The sequence below is a fragment of the Drosophila persimilis genome, unplaced genomic scaffold, assembly GCF_003286085.1.
Source record: "Drosophila persimilis strain 14011-0111.01,24,50 unplaced genomic scaffold, DperRS2 tig00000124-arrow-pilon, whole genome shotgun sequence".
Taxonomy (NCBI): Eukaryota; Metazoa; Arthropoda; class Insecta; order Diptera; family Drosophilidae; genus Drosophila; species Drosophila persimilis.
The window spans coordinates 11,395,725-11,403,486 of NW_020825294.1; positions in this window are offsets into that span (position 1 = coordinate 11,395,725).

A 7,762-nucleotide genomic window follows, 5' to 3' on the forward strand; every position below is an offset into this window, starting at 1 on the left:
ATTTGTATGCTTATGTGCTCCGCGTGATGTCGCTTAATTAAGCAATGAGCCTCGTACTCGATAGGGGAGAAACTTGGGCTAAATGAGATGGGGAAGCTGAAAATACACATATGATTTATGGTGCACGAAATGGAGGAGAGGGAGACTCCGTTAACTGGAATTTGGACAGCTGGGTGCCGAGAGGGCACTAGTTACTTATTCTCGTACGAAAAACTTAAGCGAAAAAGCATATAGTAGTAATAGATTGTATATATTAACTTACAGATAAACAGAGCTGGCAAGATCCTAGAAGTGAGAAGTATCATAGAAACGATCTTCATAAAACCGTAAAGCATAATTTTTGGAAAGAAGGACATCCGTACGTTTTTCTAGATCTTTATACCTCGGACACCCACAATTGAAATAAAAAAGACGGGTAGAGGGGGAACGAGCCCCCAGGACGATAGTATGTAATCGGAAATGCGTCTAGCCATGGAAGAAATATAACAAAAAAGATAAAGAGTAAAGGGCCACTTCCATGTCTGGTTGCCAGTCTCTGTGTCGTGTCTGTGTCTGGCTCCGTAGTTATACCCCTTGCATCGCTTTTTTCTTTCTCAAAATTCTCCTTTTCTCGTTTCTCGCTTTCGCATGAAAACAAATTCTGCGGTTTAAGCTGTGGACTGGCCGTCCCTTTCGTATTTGTATTTCCCTTAATTCCCTCCCTAGCCACCACTCGTTTTTTCCTCCGCTTTCTGTTCCCACAAAAGCAATATTAAAGGACATGAGCGCAAACATTCCAAGTGTAAATATGAAATGCGCAGAGGGAGCACAAAAATACGTGGAAAAACTCAATTGCGTCATTAAAGGAAATTGAAAAGCAGTTGTGGACAAATGAAAAGATATGACGGCTGCTCAATGATTAAAATATAAAGATTATAAAACGGAACTGAATGTTGATGCTGATAATACAAAAACTATGATATGATATGTGAAAATTATATTGGAAAAAACTTTTGATTATATTGATGATCCTTTCCATCGCCTTCCATAGAGTACACATGTGTTCATGTGTACATATGTCATAGTATGCTTCAATTTTTTATGGTGTTCAAAAACATAGTACACTTAAACCTACTAAGACTTAAAATAAAACGAGGGGGAACGTTGTGAGTTGCTGCGTACACCGCAACTCTACAGTTATACCCGATACTAAGTCAGTATGGCTCTCCTCCGGCAGACGCCGCTAATATTTAACGACACGACAAAGAGTGCGTGCGAGAGAGACAGAAAATCAGTCTGAGCGTGACGTCGGGCGCTGCGTAGCCACTGCAAATTGATTTGTTCCTTTTGGCTATAAAAATGATCTGATCTGATCCAGATTCAGCAATCTGATAGATATGGTCGTTATCTATGATTCTGCGTTTTTAGTTTTCTCAAATCTGCAATATTGTGGATGCAACAGATTTTCGTCCTTTGTGGGGGCGGATGGTGGTGGGGCGAAATTCTGGGATATACGTTTTATAGTGACATCTTAAAGGAGTGTGTGTACCAAATTTGGTTACTCTAGCCTTAATAGTCTCTGAGATTTGTGGTTGCCTCAGATTTTCGTCCTTTGCGGGGGCGGAAGGGGGTGTGGCGAAATTTGGACAGGAAACGGTCAAGGTCCGATATCACAGGAGTGTGGATACCAAATTTGGTTGCTCTGGCTTTTATAGGTTCTGAGATCCTTGAACTCATATTTTGCAATTGGCAAAACCGACCATGAAACCTGTGTGTTAGAGTGAGACAGAGCGAGAAAGAGTGAAATTGTTTTCGTGATTCTGGCTGTAATAATTATACGATCTGGTTCAGATTTTGCACTCTAGAAGATATAGTCATCTTCTACGATTCTGCGTTTTTAGTTTTCTCGTATCGTCGAAATTGTGGATGCCACAGATGTTCGCCCTTTGTGGGGGCGGAAGTGGGCGGGGCAAAGTTTTGAAATATTTTTGGAGCAGTGACATATCACAGAAGTCTGGATCCAAAACATCGTTGCTCTAGCTCTTATAGTCTTTGAGCATTAGGCGCTGAAGGGGACGGACAGACGGACGGACGGACGGACGGACAGACAGACAGGGCTCAATCGACTCGGCTATTGATGCTGATCAAGAATATATATACTTTATAGGGTCGGAAACGATTCCTTCTGGACGTTACACACATCCACTTTTACCACAAATCTAATATACCCCAATACTCATTTTGAGTATCGGGTATAATTAATGTATCTGGTCATTGCAAGTTAATTGCCTTGCGACTATTCCATTCGCTCCAGCAGCGATCAAATACCAAAATACCAAAACAGAAAACATACAAAAAACATTCACTATTTTTTGTCGAAACATCAATACTTTATTGGCCTTCCTTCTAAATCCAGGAGCACTCTCATTGCGTTGCTCCTCCTGCAGTTCCTGGAGTTTCACATAAAAGTGAAAGAAACACAGCTAAAATCTCATTTCAGCACAATTTTCACATTGCAACACAAATTAATTTCCTTTGAGATTTGCATTTTGCGCAACTTTATCGAGAGTCCTGTGACTGCCGAGTGGCGTCCTTGCTGCAGTAACGTTTATGTATACTATTCGCCCGTCTCTCGCCCGGAAAGGACCCCCCACAGAAAGGTCGCAAAAGTATGAAATGTCACTTTACAGTTAAAATGTCCAGAAAATTATCAAGTTTAATATTTTGTTGCTTCCTCCTCCTGCAGCGAGAGATAGGAAATATAGTTGCCCCATTTGCCTGCTTGGGTGGGTCTCGGCTGCCGCAGCCGGCAACTTATAATGAAGTCCGCCAGGACTCTGCGAAGGACTCTGTGACTCTCCCAGTCAGTCAGTCAGTCAGTTATTTTAATGCAATTAGGTTGGCAATTGCAGAAGAGTGTGCAAATGTGTGGTCCCACAAAAACCAGCAAGCGATTTTTGAATATGTTCGTTCTCGCTGGCAAAAGAAAACTCAGATAGCAGGCAGCAAAAACTTTTAATTAGCCGACAAGTTAATATCGTGCATACGCAACGTTGAACCGATGAGCAGCAGACGAATACTCGTGAAAGTACGCGTCCTCAATGCAAGGGATACTCAGAAAAATCATTCACAACCTGTATTTTTATGAAATATCTTTTGAAGAGATGATAGAAATTTTTCTTCGACTTTGCCACTAACATTAACATTAACTCTTTCAAGCAGTTAAAATATTAGAATTGCCCTCGGCTCAAGCCTAAGGCTAGCATTAATAAAGAAACTCAACGGGTCTGAATTTTCTTAAGCTCCGTGTCTCATACACCCCAAACAGCGCTATAGAGTATTGAGAGAACATCTATATGTTCACCTCTTGGTACGAGTACTCGTAGGCCTGGTATATCCCTTGTTATATCATTAACGAGCGCATAATTATATTCATAAGCTTACATTATATATGTATGTATAAGCAGGCAGTTGGCAAGGGGAATCCCATCCAACCCCAGAGCAGAAGGACAATCTGTGCGGATTTTCCTTTTCCTGTTGGCGCAGTTTTGCTTACAAGTTCAACTCCTGTAAATATGCTACGTGTTCCAAGCGAACACACAACCAAAGTTGGTCTTGCCACCGTACTCCTTCGTCTCCGAGACCGGTGTTCCACCGACATAAGCACATATATAAATATTGTTTGAATTGTACGTATCGTACAGCAAGGGGTCTGTTTGCTGCAGCTTAGATTTTGTAGCACTGTTTTTGCTTTAGTTGGTAATTATAAAAGTTTTGTTTCACTTACCTGTTACTGTGGAGAGCTGCATGCACCTACAGGCATTGAGCGGCATTCGAAGTGTAAAACTGAGGCAGATACAAATATTTTGTAAAGATAGATAACCATTTTAAGGAACTCCAGATTCGCATTGATCATACATACAAATATTTGCGTATCCATTGCTCCAGATATATTTCTGGTTACATTATGTTAAAATCAGCTTGTGTTAAAATTAAAAAAGCTTCGAATGTTAATCAGGCCGAAAGAGCTTTTGAGCTTTTGTTTGCATTAAGTTTGGGGAATTCACTATTCGAATAGATAATAGCCGTGATCTTATTCGTTTATCTGGAAGCTTTTTCTTCTTTAATTTGAAATTCTGATGCGAACTGAGAGAAAAATGAAACACAATCAGATTTAAATTAATTACTCAGTCTTTAAGTATAAACCAAATGAAATTAAATAGAACTCCCTTTTATTAAATTATATAAATATACTGAAAAGTCTTTTTAATACGGCCCATAATTAATTCAAATAAAAAACACTTTAAAATAAATATATCATATTAATTTTTTAGGAAATCTATTTAAGTTAACTATGAAAATGAATGATAAAATGTAGATGTGAAATATTTTTTTTTTAAACATGAAATATATTTGGATCAAATATTTTCATATTAATGTCAAAAGGTAATTAAGAACACTTCCATTTTAATGATTTCACTCTTGGTGCAAATATAATGGCGATCCGGGCTTTTTTCTCTAGGTGTACGCATTTTTAATCAAACCTAAGTGATATTTATAACCTTTTATAAATCCCTAATTGAGAATCCAATTACTATCCAATAACAATCACACACCGGTCGATATAAAGGGGGATCTGTGTACAAAAGAAACGCTCTTCAGAAAACATTGGCTTGCGTCAAAGACGACTGTAACCTAATAAAATCCTAAATAATACCAACAAAATCAACGAACCAAAAAATACCACCTCACAGAGTACACCAACAGCCATGGAATGGGAGAGGCACGACCGATCTCACCAATCTGACAGTTCTCGGCTGATCGTTGGCGTGATTTGGTTTGGTTTGGGTTGGCTCGGCGCATCAGAGTTCCGCCAACCACCGTGCTACGCGCTCGTGTGTGTTCCGATTTATTTTTAAGCTACATGCAGAAAATAATTTTTCTGAACGGGTGAAGAAAAATTGACTTTTTCGTGCCGCTTTCGCATATAGCCCAGATTTTCAGACTTATCTGCTTGGGAAATACAGTTTTGAGTGAAAAGAAGTTCCCCAAGGAATACCAGTGTAAAAGAGTTCAAGTGAAAGAAAATATTGAAAATATATGTATCATTTTGTGGGATGAATCTATATTATACAGTGAGCTGGCATACTTAAAGCAGCTATATATAAAAATATATACAAAAGTCTGTGTGTAAAATAATTTGAGAGAATAGTTTATTATTGAAGAGTGTCTGTCATAAGAGCTGTAACTATTAATTGGTTAAATGATAAAATCGGTGGAAAGTATACAGCATACAAAGCAAAAAGGGGAATATATATTGAGCCAAAGAGAAGATATTTCCCAAAAAGTTTAAAAATACCAGCGCCACGTATGCTGCCTGTGCCTTTTGGCTCGGATTTTGGTACGCACGGCCGCCCCGCCACATGAAAATCGCGGCGTGTTTTTATTGTTGCCACGCGAAGGAGACACAGAGGGATCAGCGTGTAAGTGAAATGTTGAACAAGCTACCCCGCCATTTACTTGATCGGGCAGATACTTGTACTATACAAGGATTAGAATTTTACTTAGAAGTAGGAATTTTAAGTGTTCCATGATGATCAAACTCTTGCAGTGTATATTTCAGTATTTGCACATTTTGCCGATTCTTATTCAGATAAAAGGCAATACAATTAGGCTAAATTTAATTTCATTGTCTGCTGATCGTTTTTGTTTCTGCTGCTTTTCCGAATTGGGGGCTACAACGAGAACAACAACCGCAATAACAACACTGCCGCATCGACAGATCCAACTACGTGTGCTTGTTCTATATTTAGGCGCCGAAAACATCTTCTGGCCCAACGAAAATGACCGACGAACCGACTCCGAGCACCGATCCTACAATAAGCCTGCCCCTCAGTCCACTTTTCTCTTCGGCTATAGTTCTTTCCCTCTGACGATTTTCTGTTGTTTTTCATAATATTTAGCCACACACACTTTTCAGCCAAACAGCATTGCATGCGGCACAATAGAAACAGATCTCACTTCTACTGAGAACTGTCTTGTAAAAGGCACTATTCGATGGCTCTTTTATGTTTAGAATGAAATGATGCGCTGACGTTATGGAGTTATTTTTATTGTTTCTCCTCTAACTCGTGGATTAGTCAATTTTATTAAAATTCTTCTGGTGAAAAAGGAAATGAAAACCTAATTGTTTTATCTTTAAAATCTCTTTGTTTTTTATCTGAAATAGTATTAAGCTGACGCCATTCAATGGTAGAGATTTATTATAATGGAAGCGAAGTGGTATTCCAGAACCATATGAACCATTGTTTACTTCTTATACAGCCTATGCAAAAAATCGCAATCAAGAATGTTCTCAAACTCGAAAGAACGTGGTGCCAAACTAAACAAATTATAAAAGCGGTAATCAAATATCATGGCTATCTATACAGGCAGAAAAGAAAACATCCAATCAATCAGTAACAAATGTCTTCAGAGATATGTATATGTATTTGAACATTCAGCTTTAAAAATGAGTATCCTGGAACCAAAACACAAATTGACACGACAATTTGTGAACATTTATTTCCAAAAAGATGTTGGAAAACACCAACAAATTACCGGGCCATTTCCCACCGGATATATATCATTAGCCAAATTGTATACCTCATCGGGCAACACACCCAGGGGCGAAAAGAATTGAATTTAGATTATAAATAATGATACTATATGGCCAGGCGTCAGAAAATATTTCGCGATGACTCAGGACACTGCTCCTCAAGTGAATTTTCCCAGAGGCAAAACAGAGAACAGAAAATGCCCATAAAAACGACAGAACCAATTTTCAGCATTCGAAATTCAGTCTCTCAACCGGTTCTCTCTCAGCATGTCAGTGCCAGTCTCTCCGGATCTCTCTTCAACTGTCAAAATCTACGTGTGGGCATGCGCTCGACCAAATCAGCTGTCTGACAACAAATGCGAGTGCAAGCGGGATGAAGACACTCACTCCGATCTATTCAGGAATCTTGGAGCATCGTCTGTTTTTTCAGTATCTATAGGGACTGATGCTGAAAACAAACAGAAAAACCCCTAAATAAAAATAAGTAAAACATGAATGCCCATGTTTTCCATTATACGGAAATAATTCCAATTGCGATTTCGTTGGGTAAACAAATCGTCTAGGGCTAAGCATGATTGAGAACCATTTTTGAGAATAGTAAATGCTTAAAAATAGTATGAGGTTATGTTCATTATAAGATTACCTTTTTGCGCTGTAATCTTTTGAAATATTCACTAATTACCTTCATGAAATCTTTATTTATCATTTAAATAAAATCCACATTCACTGAATACGCCTTTTATAATTCAGTGATTTAATTTTACGGTACAAATGCGATATTTATTAACACTTAATTGACTAAAAGAATTCACTTATATTCATTTTATTATTTATTATTATTTATTTATTTATTATATTATTTTTAATTATTTTTAAATATTTTTCAAACATTCCCTAAGAATGTCCATGTCAAGAGCTAGCAACTGGGGCTATTTAAAACAAATTTCGCATTACTCGACTTGGAAAGAACTTGGAAAGTAGTTCTTAGCCGCAAGGAAAGACAAGACTTTAACTCAATATGGATTCCATCGGAATCAATTCATGCATGGCTACACTTATCTCCAACAGCTTCCACAGACAACAAAGACCCTATCCGATTTTACAACCAACTTTCAACAACCCTAATCAATCGATAAGCCACCAAAATCGGGAACGTAAGCTTTTCTTAAAAGCTCTGGCAAATGT